The sequence below is a fragment of the Leptonychotes weddellii genome, unplaced genomic scaffold, assembly GCF_054177405.1.
Source record: "Leptonychotes weddellii isolate Sample4059 unplaced genomic scaffold, ASM5417740v2 HiC_scaffold_12589, whole genome shotgun sequence".
In the NCBI taxonomy this organism is placed as follows: Eukaryota; Metazoa; Chordata; class Mammalia; order Carnivora; family Phocidae; genus Leptonychotes; species Leptonychotes weddellii.
The window spans coordinates 1-5,660 of record NW_027704779.1 but is presented as its reverse complement, the minus strand read 5'-3'; the positions used below and the strand labels follow the sequence as shown (position 1 = coordinate 5,660).

Sequence of the window (5,660 nt, the reverse complement as noted above, 5' to 3'; positions counted from 1 at the left end):
AGAACAATTAAGTTTTATCTTATATAACTAGTTTTTTTTAAGTCAATAAATTTTTATTTAAGGAATTTTACATGTGATTCCTTCTGCTTCCAATCACCATAGTTCCTCCAAAGTCAGAATCATGATCTTCAAAATAGCCCTTTTAAAAAGTACTTGTTCAATCCACAGTTGTCACTGTCAGTCCTACATAACAGGAACATAAAAGTAAGGTTCTAGAGATGATCATGTAAACTGAAGCCCGCCTCCCTCTGTTAAATCTATTGTATTGCAAGTTGCATGGTTATTAGCAAGAGTGATTTAGCAAAAGACATTTGCAAGAGTAGAGATCTAGGCACACGCTGTTCCATATACTAGTCATGTATGGTCAGATGAGAATTTGAAATATGACTATTACCAAATCACATATGGCTTGTGTTACATTTATACTGGACAGTGCTGATCTAGCCAATGGAAGTAGAACAGGGTTGATAAAATTTTCCCAATAGGCTGAATGCTAGCAAAGCAGCAGAAAGAAAGAAAACCTAGTGGGAAAATTTTTTTATGGTCATGTCCACAGCAAATGAGAAACTGCATTCTCAAAGCCTTGGTAATGACCATTTATAACTAGTTTTATATGTAAGTTTTAATCAATTCCTTTTTGAAACTGCTTAGTTTTTTTTATAGCATCTTGCTCTTCTATGTTTTTTTCCTTTTATTTAATCATTTTACACATATACCTCTAAGATTGTTGAATAATCTGAAATTCTTAACAACCCAATTCTCTGATGTTTGTTGTATCTGCTGACTCGTGCATTTAGTGGAATGCTCCTCATATTATATAATTTAAATTTTTATTTAATCTTCAATAGATGTTTATCTGTGGAAATACAGTGCAGCCAAGATTAAAGATTTATTCCTTAAGAATTTTTTTCTTTTGTGATCCCAAACAAATTTTAGGATTAATTGTTCTCAGTCTGTAAAAACTGCTGTTGGTATTTTGATATGGATTGCATTAAATCTGTAGATTGCTTTGGGTAGCACAGACATATTAATAATATTGGTTCTTCAAATCCATAAACATGGAATATCTTTCCATTTGTTTGTATTATCTTCAATTTCTTTCATCACTGTTTTATAGTTTTCAAAGTATAGGTCTTTCACCTCCTTGGTTAAGTTTATTCCTAGGTATTTTATTCTTTTTAGTGCAATTATAAATGGAATTGTTTTCTTAATTTCTCTTTCTGCTACTTCATTATTAATATGTAGAAATACAACAGATTTCTGTATATAAGTGCTGTATCCTGTGACTTTACTGAATCCATTTATCCATTTTTGTAGTTTTTTGGTAGAGTCTTTAGGATTTTCTGTGTATAGTATCATGTCATCTGCAAATAGTAAAAGTTTTACTTCCTTACCAATATGGATGCCTTTCATTTCTTTTCATTGTCTGATTGCTGTGGGTAGGACATCTGATACTAGTTGAATAAAAGTCATGAGAGTGGATATCCTTGTTCTTATTCCTGATTTGAGAGGAAAAGCTCTCAGTTTTCCACCACTGAGTAGGATGTTAGCTATGGGTTTTTCATATATGGCCTTATTATGTTGGGTGTGTTCCCTCTAAACCTAATTTGTTGAGTTTTTATCATGAATGGATGTTGTACTTTGTCAAATTCATCTATGAAAATGATCATATGGCTTTTATCCTTTTTCTTAATGTGATATGATTGATTTGCAAATATTGAACCACTCCTGCATGCCAGGAACAAATCCCACTTGATTGTGGTGAATCACTTTTTTTAAAAATGTACTGTTGGGTTCAGTTTGCTAATATTTTCTTGAGGATTTTTGCATCTGTGTTCATCAGAGATACTGGCCTGTAGTTTTCTTTTTTTGTAGTGTCTTTATCTGATTTTGGTATCAGGGTAATGCTGGCCTCATAGAATGATTTTGGAAGCTTTCCTTGCTCTTCTATTTTTTTCTTTTTTTTGGAATAGTTTGAGAAGAATATTTAGTAACTCTTCTTTAAATGTTTGGTTGGATTCACCTGTGAAGCTGTCTGATCCTGGACTTTTATTTATTGGGAGTTTTTTGATTACTGATTCAATTTCATTGCTAGTAATCAGTCTGTCAAATTTTCTTTTTCTTCCTGATTCAGTTTTGGAATGTTACATGTTCTAGGAATTTAGCCATTTCTTGTAGCTTGTCCAATCTGTTGGCAAATAATTTTTCATAATATTCTCTTATAATCCTTTCTTTACTGTGGTGTGGATTGTTATTTCTCCTCCTTCATTTCTGATTTTGTTTGAGTCCTCTCTCTCTCTCTCTCTCTCTTTGATGAGTTTGGCTAAAGGTTTATCAATTTTCTTGATCTTTTCAAAGAACCAGTTCTTGGTTTCATTGATTTGTTCTATTGTTCTAATTTCTATTTCATTTATTCTGCTCTAATCTTTATTATTTCCTTCATTCTGCTGGCTTTGGGTTTTCTTTGTTCTTTCTCTAGCTCCTTTAGGTATAAGGTTATTTGACATTTTTCTTGCTTCTTGAGGTAGGCTTATATTCTATAATTTTATCTCAGAACAGCTTTTGCTGCAACCTGAAGATTTTGGATTGTGTTTTCATTTTCATTTGTCTCCATGTGTTTTTCAATTTCCTTTTTGATTTTCTTGGTTGACCTATTCATCGTTTAGGAGCATGTCATTTAGTCTCCATGTATTTGTGTTCTTCCCCAATTTTTTCTTGTGATGGATTTCTAGTTTCGTACTGTTGTGGTTGGTAAAGAGGCATGATATTATTTTAGTCTTTTGAATTTATTAAGACTTGTTTTGTGGCCTAACATGTGATCTAGTCTGGAGAATGTTGCGTGTGCACTTAAAAAAAATGTGTATTCTGCTGTTTTTGGGTAGAATGTTCTGAATATATCTGTTAGGGCCATCTGGTCCAATGTGTCATTCAAGCTACTGTTCCTTTGTTGATTTTCTGTCTGGATGCTCTATCCATTGATGTAAGTGGGGTGTTAAGGCCCGCTACTATTATTGTATCACTGTCAATTTCTTCTTTTATGTCTATTAACAGTTGTTGTATGTATTTAGGTGCTCCCGTGTTGGATGCATAAATATTTACAATTTTTATATCCTCTTGTTGGATTGTTCCCTTTATCACTGGGTAGTGTCCTTTCTCTTTTGTTACAAACTTTAGGTCTATTTTGTCTGATATAGGTATTGCTACCCCAGCTCTCTTTTTGCATCCATTTGCATGGTAAATGTTTTTTCATCCCTTTCCTTTCCTTTTTTAAAGAATTTTATTTTTTTATTTGACAGAGAGAGACACAGTGAGAGAGGGAACACAAGCAGGGGGAGTGGGAGAGGGAGAAGCAGGCTTCCTGCCGAGCAGAGAGCCTGATGCGGGGCTCGATCCCAGGACCCTGGGATCATGACCTGAGCCGAAGGCAGATGCTTAACAACTGAGCCACCCAAGTGCCCCTCATCCCTTTACTTTCAATCTGCATGTGCCTTTAGGTCTGAAGTGAGTCTCTTGTAAGCATCACATAGATGGGTCTTGCTTTTTTACCCATTCAGTTACCCTATGTCTTTTGATTGGAGGAATCAAAAGATTGCTTTTACAGTCAAAGTAATTTTTGACACCTATGTACTTACTGCCACTTTGTTACTTGTTTTACAGGTGTTTTTGTAATTCTTTTCTGTTCACTGCTTCTCTTGATCTCCTCCCTTGTGGTCTGATGACTTTCTTTAGTGATATGCTTGGGGGATTCCTTTCTCTTTATTTTTGGCGTATATATTACAGTTTTTTTTAAATTCCAGTATAGTTAATATACAGTGTTATATTAGTTTCAGGCATTCAATATAGTGATTCAACACTCCCATATATTACTCAGTGCTCATCAGGATAAGTATAGTCTTAATTTCCTTCACCTATTCCACCCATTACCCCACTCACCTCCTTTCTGGTAACCATCAATTTATTCTCTATAGTTAAGAGTCTGTTTTTTGGTTTGTCTCTTTTTTCCCCTTTGTTCATTTGTTTTGTTTCTAAATTCTACATATATGTGAGATCATATGGTATTTGTCTTCCTATGATTGGCTTATTTCGCTTAGCATAATACACTCTAAATCTATCCATGTTGTTAAATGGTAAGATTTTGTTCTTTTCTATGGCTGATAATATTTCATTATATATATACACACACACACACCACATCTTCTTTATTCATCTATCACTGGACACGAGGGCTGCTTCCATAGTTCGGCTATTGTAAATAATGCTGCTATAAACATAGGGATGCATATATTCCTTCAAATTAATGTTTTCATATTCTTTGGGTAAATACCCAGTAGTGTGATTACTGGATCATAGGATAGTTCTATTTTCAAATTTTTGAGGAACCTTCATATTGTCTTCCACAGTGGCGATACCAGTTTGCATTCCCACCAATAGGGCAAAAGAGTTCCTTTTTCTCCACATCCTCACCAACACTTGTTTCTTGAATTTTTGCTTCTAGCCATTCTGACTGGTGTGAGATGATATCTCATTGTGGTTTTGATTTGCATTTCCCTGATGATGAGTGGTGTTGAGCATATTTTCATGTGTCTGTTGGCCATTTGGAGGTCTTTTCTGGAGAAATGTCTGTTCATGTCTTCTGCTCATTTTCAACTGCGTTGTTTTTTGGGTGTTGAGTTTGGTAAGTATAGAGTTTGGATACTAACCCTTTATTAGATGTGTCATTTGCAAATATCTTCTCCCATTCCATAGGTTATCTTTTAGTTTTGTTGGTTGTTTCCTTCACTGTGCAGAAGCTTTTTATTTTGGTGTATTTCCCACTTGTTAATTTTTGTTTTTTTTTTTTTTTACCTTGCCTCAGGAGACATATCTAGAAAGATGTTGCTATGACCAGTGTTGAAGAAACTACTGCCTGTGCTCTCTTCTAGGATTTTTATGGTTTCAGGTCTCACATTTAGGTCCTTAATCCATTTGGAGTTTATTTTTGTGTATGGTGTAAGGATGTGGTCCAGTTTCTTCCTTCTGCATGTAGCTGTCCAGTTTTCCTAACACAAGTTGTTGAAGAGACTGTCTTTTTCCCATTACATATTCTTCCCTGCTTTTTTGAACATTAATTGGCCATATAATTGTGGGTCATTTCTGGGCTTTCTATTCTCTTCCATTGACCTATGTGTCTATTTTTGCACCAGTACCCTATTACAGGTTTTTTATTTGTGGTTACCATTAGGCTCATTAGGCTCATATATAACATATTATGCATATATTAAGTTGGTGGTTGCTTAAGTTTGAACCCATTCTAAAAGCACTAACTTTTTACTCCCCTACACACTGGTTATGCATATACTGTCATACTTTACATCCTTTTATTTTGTGAATCCTTTGACTGTTTATAGATACAATTGATTTTGCTGTTTTTGTGGTTTAACCTCTGTCTAGTTGAAGCAATTAATCTATTATTTTTATTATGTTTGTATTTACCTATGAATTTTTTTCCTTTCACAATTTTCTTACTCCTAATTACAGCCTTTTCTTTCCACTCAAAGAATTCCTTTTAATGTTTCTTGTAAGGTTGTTTAGTGGTGATGAACATCTTTAACTTTTGTTTGTCTGGGAAACTCTATATCTCCTTCTATTCTGAATGATAGCCTTGTTGGGTAGATTTTTTC

General features: G+C 34.2%; 1 non-coding gene across 1 annotated transcript; it reads right to left on the bottom strand.

Moving 5' to 3' along the window:
* Window positions 1–470: 470 nt before the first annotated feature.
* Window positions 471–596, bottom strand: LOC115939959 (small nucleolar RNA SNORA32). The gene has a single exon (XR_004074727.1). It is a non-coding gene; the product is annotated as a small nucleolar RNA SNORA32 (small nucleolar RNA).
* Window positions 597–5,660: the final 5,064 nt, after the last annotated feature.